The sequence below is a fragment of the Papaver somniferum genome, chromosome 9, assembly GCF_003573695.1.
Source record: "Papaver somniferum cultivar HN1 chromosome 9, ASM357369v1, whole genome shotgun sequence".
NCBI classification, from domain to species: domain Eukaryota; kingdom Viridiplantae; phylum Streptophyta; class Magnoliopsida; order Ranunculales; family Papaveraceae; genus Papaver; species Papaver somniferum.
The window spans coordinates 76,158,533-76,167,225 of NC_039366.1; positions in this window are offsets into that span (position 1 = coordinate 76,158,533).

The following is an 8,693-nucleotide window of genomic DNA, read 5'->3' on the forward strand; positions in this document are numbered from 1 at the left end:
GAAAGCTATCGATTCCATCATTAGCTTTTCCCTCTAATAACGAGACAAGCTCTACCACTATATGAAGACTGCCAATCCCGAGCTTCACCATAGCAACAACCACTACGGACAGAGTCAAGTACTTCTTCAACACAAGAGAGATGGTCAATCAATAAGCATGTAATTTGCAAGGGGAAGTCAAACTGAAGAAGAAGCCGCTTCAACGCTCCCTCCAGCAGAAGCCGCTTCAATGCTTTCTCCTGGAGAAGCCACTTCAACGCTCTCTTAGGAAGAAGGCACTTCAACACTCTCTCCGGGACCCGCTTCGACGTTCGCTCCATAAGATGCTTCAACGCTCTCTCCAGGAGCCGCCTTGACATTCTCTTCAGAAGCTGCTTCAACACTCTCTCCGGACCCGCCTCGACGTTCGCTTCAGAAGCCGCTTCAACACGCTTTCCGGAAGCTGCATCGCCGTTCTCTTTGGGAGCTACTTCAACATCTTTTTCATAAATGGCTTCAGCAGCCTTTTAAGAATATTCCTCATGATAGGGCTCGTCCACATCAGAGTCGGGGATTATGACATAAACCGACATCATGCTAGGGGAACGCTTACCTGGACGCCTTTTGAACGTGACATGTTCCAAGGAAGGGATGACCCATCTCTCCTGGTAACATCTAACTTTGTCTCATAAGTTTTATTTGTCACCATCTCATGCCTACCCCATAATAATGCAACCATTATGTGCTAGGCAGGGGACTTAATGTTGATAGTGGATTTTAGTTCAAGGCTAAAATTGTAAAACCTAATTTAATGCACTGACATCCTGCAAAGGGTAAAGATGGTTGACAAGTGATGAGTACCTCTTCGCTTTATTCGAAGCGATTCAATGAATACATGAAATTCACCCAGAATGCTGCATATAGCAACGATCCCAAATATTCTGTGAATTTTTTAGCATTATTTAATGCATGATTATCCTAGTATTTCATGTGTTGTTCCACGCCAAACTCTCATTATTAGCATGACATGACGACTGAGTGTTCACTCTCAGCAGAGTAGCATGAATCTCCAAGTGCCAAATTCGAGACATGCATGAAATGCTCGTACAGGCTACGCCATTCTCTAACAAAGAGAATCTCGCATCGGCGTGCTTGTATTAGCCCGATTGAGCATGTTCAATTCCCTAAAGGGAATCTAGACTGTCCATATCAGTCTCAGAAACGATCGCGGCCACACAAGTTGGTTGCACAATTTAACAAGCCTAGCCAAACCCTGGCAAGAATAGGCGATTGTCATGATGACCATCGACGAGCCCACTTACGCCCTAGCCGGTCGGACGTCACATGAACGTCTCTTCGCAATGTCAAAAACCAACCCTAAGTAGGGTGGTCGTGTTGCTTTATAGAGATTCGATCGAGCATAGACTGTTCAGGGCAGTCTTAAAACGATCACGACTGTCCAACTTCGCAAGAATGGATGGACGGATTAGATCATCCCATGATTGATCAATGAAGCGCTAATGCACACATTAGCGGGCCCACTCCTCACCCACTTGATCGGTTTTCTCACGACTTAGCCCTGGAGCAATGAACGCTTGCTCGAAGTGAGGCTGGCGTAATGCTTAAAGGGTCGTGGAAACTCCACCAGCGTCTTAAATCGATCACAACCATCCAACTTCGCAAGCATACTTAGATGGCTTAGATCGCGCCTAGGACCGTCAGGGAGGTGCACATATGTTCACCGCCAGCCCAATGTGGTCCCCACATGGTCGATCTCCCCAAAGGAGGAGCATGGCCTTCCAAACCGTTTGGCCAAAGTTGCGCATGCGTGACTGTTCCAAAACCCTAATTAGGGTTTGCGGCATTACATAACTGTCGTAGTTTGATCACGACCATCCATCTTCACAAGCCTGGATGGAGGGTGTAGATATAGACTTAAGAGGTCCCGAGAGTATCAACGAGATCACCGTGGGCCCACCTATGTGCATGCAAGATCGGTAGGCCAACCATGGTTGAACGCCTCGAAACGCGCGCCCATAGGAGCCATGTCGACACGGCTTCCAAATCCTTCGCGGCAATGGATTTATGTCGCAAATCGATCACGACCACTCATCTTTGCCAGACAAATTGAGTGGCCTAGATCGCACCTCCACAAGACGAAGTGGCATGTACTTGTACACCGGAAAGCCGTCTACACGCATGCCCGGTCGGTCCCACCAAAAGAGGTGTCCATGCTTGATTTCTTTCAATCCAAAAAGTGATGCTTGCGGACCTCTTTAAAACCCTAAAATCCATCAACGGTCGCAAACGCGTGTCGCAGATCATCTCGTCCGTCCGACTTTGCCAGCTTGGTCGGACAACCTAGGTTAAAGGTTAAACGGACAATGAGGCATCTTGGTGATCACCGTCCGTCACTCTACCACAAGGAGTGATCGGCCAAGGGATGTCCCTCTCATACGGCCTCCAAACAATCACTCGAAGATGGTTGGGCATGCAGCTATTTTAAGAACGCTGAATCCGCGACTTTCTCCGTTAAGCTTTAAAACAGTGATGATTGATACATATTGATTGTATTCGATGCATTACATGCATAGAGTATACACGATATTTCATGAATATCGGTTTCCTAAATAACTCAGTTATTTAACCTAGCATCATATGCTACTTCCTGTGGGTCCCACGACCCACTCATTTGAGACATTAAACATGTCACAAACTGGGGGATACTTACTGGGGTATTGGTCTGGCGGTTTACAGCGTGCGGTGTGCAACACGCCCATTTACAAGAACGTGTCAGGAGGCATGGACGGTTAAGAGGATGAGGGAAGTGGTCCAAGACGTGATCGTGCAATCACTCACACGACCCCACTACTCCATCACTCAACTTCCTCCACTTCCTACGAGATGAGGTTTTTGCGCTCAATGACTTGTATAAATAGGTCATTTACCTATTTCCAAAACACAAGAGACAAGCACAGAAAAACCAAGTGTTGTCACAGTATCCAGAAAACACCAGAGCTGACAGCTTACATTTTGCAAGCCAGTTCAATCTTCTGATACAAGTCATAAACAGCCAACACCTTCACAATCTCAACACCTTCTTCGCTTCCCTCCCTAAGATCAACCCCATCTCCTTCACTTTGTGACTGAAGCAAGTCTGGAACGGTCATTTCTTGGTTTAGGCCAGAATTGTATAGATTGATCTCTCGAATCAGAAAGTACTCCCGTGCAGTGCATTTTTTTAGGGTTTAGATTCGTTTCTCATCCACATACACCCAAATTTACCAAAACTAGCAGAAACAGTTTTCACCCATAAACAGCTGCATTTTAGGACTTGTCGTTGGACTGGTAACAGTTGGGGTAGTGACTAAGGGATAAAGATTAGGAGGTTTGTTAGAATTGGTTAACGTCTTTCCCCCATAAACAAACTTGTTTGAAAATTTTGGCTGAGTCTTAGCTGTTTTCTCCATGATACACTCTTGCCTCCTAGCTAGGAAAATAGCCTGTTGTATGGTAGTGGGAGTAAACATCTGCACCACCATTCTGATATCTTCTTTCAGCCCACTAATAAAACTATGGATGAAGTAATCTTCAGTCAGAGAAGGGTTCTTAGCTAACATTAAGGCTTTCAACTCTTCACAAAATATTTGATAGTCCAAAATTGTATGTATTTGATCTAACTTATTGAATTCTCCTACAACATTATCATGACCTAATTCTTGAAACCTAGTACAGACATCAATAATAAAATCCTCCCAATACAAAACACCCTTACCTATTTGGTAGTCTTGGAACCAAACATCTGCTTTGCCATCCAAGTACAGGGTAGCTGATGAGTGCCAAATATTGTATATATTTGCACCTTTTTATTGGCATTTTAACTCATCATTTGTGCACTAACGCTCCATTTTATCCCATATTCTGTGTTTTCGTTGTTTTCAAGAATAAATACTTTTCTCAATTAATTTTGCATTTTTAGGTACTAAATAAAGCCTAGTTAACTCACGGAGCGAAAAGAGCAAATACACGGAAAAAAGCCGAAGGAAACTCTAGCGGAAAAGAAGTGAAGAATGCGGTATGGAAGACTCAAGGATGAAAATGGGCTTAACAAGGAAGAAATTGTTCTTAAAGAAGAAGTGGGCTCAAGATTACCTAAGACCAAATCCATTTCCTAAACCCAAACCCAAACCCATATCCTAAACCCAAAATCCAAACCCAAACCCGCTTCTCTCCTTAGACGTCAGATTGGATCCATTCCATCATCTAACGGTCGCTTCATCAGAGTACATCGAGCTTTGATTTTCCTGTCTAACACTATAGCACCTAACTCCATCTTGGACCTTCAGTTTTGATGTATTCCATATCCAACGGTCGCTCCACATCCACTTCCATCGCGTCGTTGGATCATTCTCTCATCTTTTCATCCAACATCTTCCCTTCGCTGACATCAAAATTTGATGAGCCCGCTCAACACCATAACCTAGAATACTTATACCCCAAAACAAACAGCCCCTAACCCATTCTTCTCTCGAGCTCTTCTTCCCCTTCTTCACAAAAATTGCAGAGCCTGCAAATCCCTCTCCCCGACACCACCAGCGTCTACTCCACCATCTCCCATCCCTCGAGTTCCACCACCACAACCACCCGACAAAAACCCATCTCCCTAGTTTCCCTCTCTCTCTCATTCCTAGCATCATTCCTGGATGCTATGAATTAGGCAGTGAGAAGCTAGGGTTAACTAGGAGCGCAGAGAATACCAAGAAGGCATGGGTTCGTAGCAGAAGAGGAAAGGAAGGACGAGCAAGAGAGCAGAGGAGACAAATTCAGAGAATCAGTGAGTGAATTCTCGATTTTCAAAATTCGGGTTCTTTCAAAATTAGGGATTTCATGTAAAACTATAAATAGAAGATGGTATTATGTGTGTGTGGTTATGCCCGGGCTAGCCGGAGTACCAAGCTCTTAGTGTTCTGTAATTTTACTATTTCATCTGTTTCATCCAGTAGTATAATTTGATCATGTTTTAGTTCACTAAGCTAAGGTTGGGATGAAACCATAGCTTTGTACTATGTTATTTATGTTGTTTGTGTGATTCTTGAATGCTTAAAATGTTGTATGATAGATTTAATCTCAGTGCATCAATAATCTGCTCTCACAATGTATGTCAAGCATCCATTGTAGTTAGGATAACATTGTGTTGATTGAACTGCAACTCATGTTTGATAGATTATTGTTAATCCTTTGACTAGTTGTGCTTGATTAGACAATTAGTGCTCCGGGTTAATACTTTAGTTGCGATTGAACTATCCATTGGTGAAACACCTTAGGTAAGTGATGGACTTGACACTTCTTCCTTATCTGTTACAAGGACAAGGGTATCATACTCAGTTGAATGCTTAGTATAGGGTTAGAGGTGGATTCAAAGCCTAGCAGTCCCTCCCATATCCCAAATTCCTCAGTCATTGTCACTGTAGGTTAGAAATTGGTTAGGAAAAACAACATCAGTTCCCTCCTTGTCCCTGAGGACTTACCCTTCTTATTTACTAGCTATAACAGCCATGTATACTTGCAGGAAAATTAGAACATAGTTTTAGGTATAATTCCTTAGCTATCAAGTTTTTGGCGCCGCTGCCGGGGACTTGGCTGCTGTGTAGTTGAACTGTTGTCCTAACTGTTTTCTGGGATAATTTCTGTTATAGCTGTGTAGTTTTGTTGTGCGTCTTAGTCCATGTATCTTAGTTCCTGTGCATCTTAGTTCCTGCAACTTGTTGTGCATTTAGTGTAAGCATACTTGTTGTTCTTCTTACTTGTTGTGCATTTAGTGTAAGCTCACTTGCTATCTTGTTCTTTGCATCTTTTAGCTTAGTGCTATTCTTGCATCTTTTAACTAAGTGTTGTTCCTGATTATTGCATATTCATCTTACTTGCATCATCTTTGATGTTCTGCATACTAACTTGTCTGCATATTGTTTTGCATTAACATGTTCATCTTAGCTTGTTCATCTTCATTGCTTTTCTGAGCTAGTTCTTAGCTAGTTCTTGTTGTGTAACTGCATCTTAGTGTAACTTGCATATCTTGCATAGCATATGTAGCTTAAACCCACGTAGTAGCTGTAACTTTTCTGATAAGCATCTTAGTGTAGTAGTTTTCTGTAGCTTTGTAAGCATCTTAGTGTAATTTTGCTTGTTTCTTTTTCCTACACACAACTGAACTTACCTATGTGAAGGTTATGACAAGCTTCTTTGAGCCACTAGGTACCTGTGGTGCTGCTGAGGAAGAAGCTTGTGATGTTGTGGCTCTTGCTGCTGTTGAGTTGCTGCTGAACAGGCCTGCCATATTGCTGCTGCCAAGGCTGGGAGAAAAGGGAAAGGAGCGGGAGCTTGTGAACTGTGAGTTGTTGCTACAGCAACCAAAGCATACAACCCAGTTTATTGGGTTTGGTGTTACAAGTTGTTGCTGGGCTGCTGTTGGAAGAGCTAAGAAGAAGTTGGCTAGATAGTTCTGTTGCTGGGCTGTGCTGTAAAGATTAAGATCAAAGCCCAACTGGGCTTGTGCAACAAAAAAGGGATTAAAAGCCCAACTGGGCTTCCCTTCAAAAATCAGGTAAGCCTAAACCCAGTAGGAAAGCCCAATTGTCTGTTGGGTTTATATTTTTGAATTCTGGGCTTGTAATATTAAACCCAACAGTTGGGCTTGTATTTTCTTTGGGCTTGTAATTTTGATTATTTGTGGGCTTGTAAAAACTTTTGTTTCAAAACTTGAATAGTTTTTAAAGCCCCAAATGGGCTTCACTTCACAAACTTTTTAAAACCCACTTCTCAAAACCCAACAGTGGGCTTCAAAACCAGGGCTTCCTTCCAACTCCCAACAGTGGGCTTCAAAGTACAAACTTTTAAAGACCCAATAGTTCAAAGTTTTCAAAAAAGCTTTTGGGCTTCTTTTCAAAACCAAAAGTGGGCCTTGCTCAAATTTCTCCCATTTTGAAACCAAAAGTTTCAAAATCCAACAAAACCAAAAATTTCTCCCATATTCAAACCAAAATTTTGCTCCTAATTCAAAACCAAAGCTTTGCTCCACCAATGTGGGCTTGCTCCCAAAATTAAAACCAAAAGTTTTCTCCCATTCAAAAACCAAAATTTTGCTCCCATTCTTAAAACCAAATTTTCTTTTCAAAACCCTTTCAAACCAAATTTCAAAACCCATCAAAACCAAATTTTTCTGAAAACAATGGGCGAGTATGTGAATAGACCACGTAATCTCCATGAATACATGTACTCTAACAGAATAAGTCAGTTATCATGTATCGTCTTACCCCAGACTGATGGCCCATTTGAACTAAACGCAAGCATGATACAAATACTTCATATATTTCGAGGGTTCGATTATGAGAATCCCTATAATCATGTAAGAGAGTTTGAACAAATTGTCTGGGCTATACAACCTGACTATATGTCTGAAGACTCTTTGAAATTGCGTTTTTTTACATTTTCTTTAAATGAAGGGCTAAAACATGGTTTTACAGTCTGAGACCGCAGTCAATCACCACTTGGGACCAACTCACAAATCAATTTGTCAAAAAGTTCTTTCCCCATCATAGGACCATCTCTATTCGTCAAATTATTAATTGTTTTGTCCAGTTAGATGGAGAGACACTTTTTCATTATTTTGAACGGTTTAATGATTTGTTGTTCGAGTGTCCTCACCATGGCCTTGATAAGTGGAGACTGGTCGCCATTCTTTATGAGGGACTAGACTTTAAGTCTCGAGCCTTGGTTGAATCTATGTGTAATGGTGAGTTCATTGATAAAACTGTGGACGATGCATGGTCATTTCTAGCTGAAGTTGCAGAGAAAACCCATCAGTGGGAAACCGATAGGGAAACTAGGACCATGCCACATGATATGGGTAATCACCATGAGTCAGATGTTGATTTTCCCAATGAGCTTAATTCTGGATATAGTGTTTCATACCCTATTGCTGAAAATGTCAATCCATATTCACCTATTTTAGAGGCAGATGTATGGACGAAAAACACTAATGGTTTTGACAAAGTAGGATTTTCATGTATTTGTGATGATGATGATGATGATGTTATGTTAGAAGAACATGTCTATGCTGAAAATGTTATGGAACCTTTGGGTTCAAATACATTAGGCTTTTCTACCCCGACCTTCATGAATAATGTTTCTTCTAGTATTCCATATACATGTGATGAGGCTACTGATTTAGATATTGTGCAGTTATCCTGTGAAGAGCATGACTTAGGTAATGTTGAATCTTCTGTTGACACTAATGATCCTATGCATGAAAATATAGTTGATGTGTCTGATTCCATACTTAAGCCACAATATATTGCTTCTTTTGATGTTGATTTGGATATTTCGGATAACCATGATTCTGAATTTGGACTTGTGCAATTGTTTTGTGATGATAAGCATGATACACAACTTGATGATGACTTAGAAAATGCTGATATGACTGATAATATTGGTACTCTTGATCTCATGCATGTGAGAAACTTAGATGTCACCTTCCTACTTAAGTCACAATCTGATAGCCTTCCACCCAACCTAGATTTGGTTTGTAACAATATTGTAAAACCAACTTTTCTGAGAATACCTAATCTAGGCCTGGAACTGTGTGCCTCCCAAGTCCTCTTGGACTATTTTGCATCTAAATACAATACCTTTAAGGAGCCACAGTTGGAATATGCATG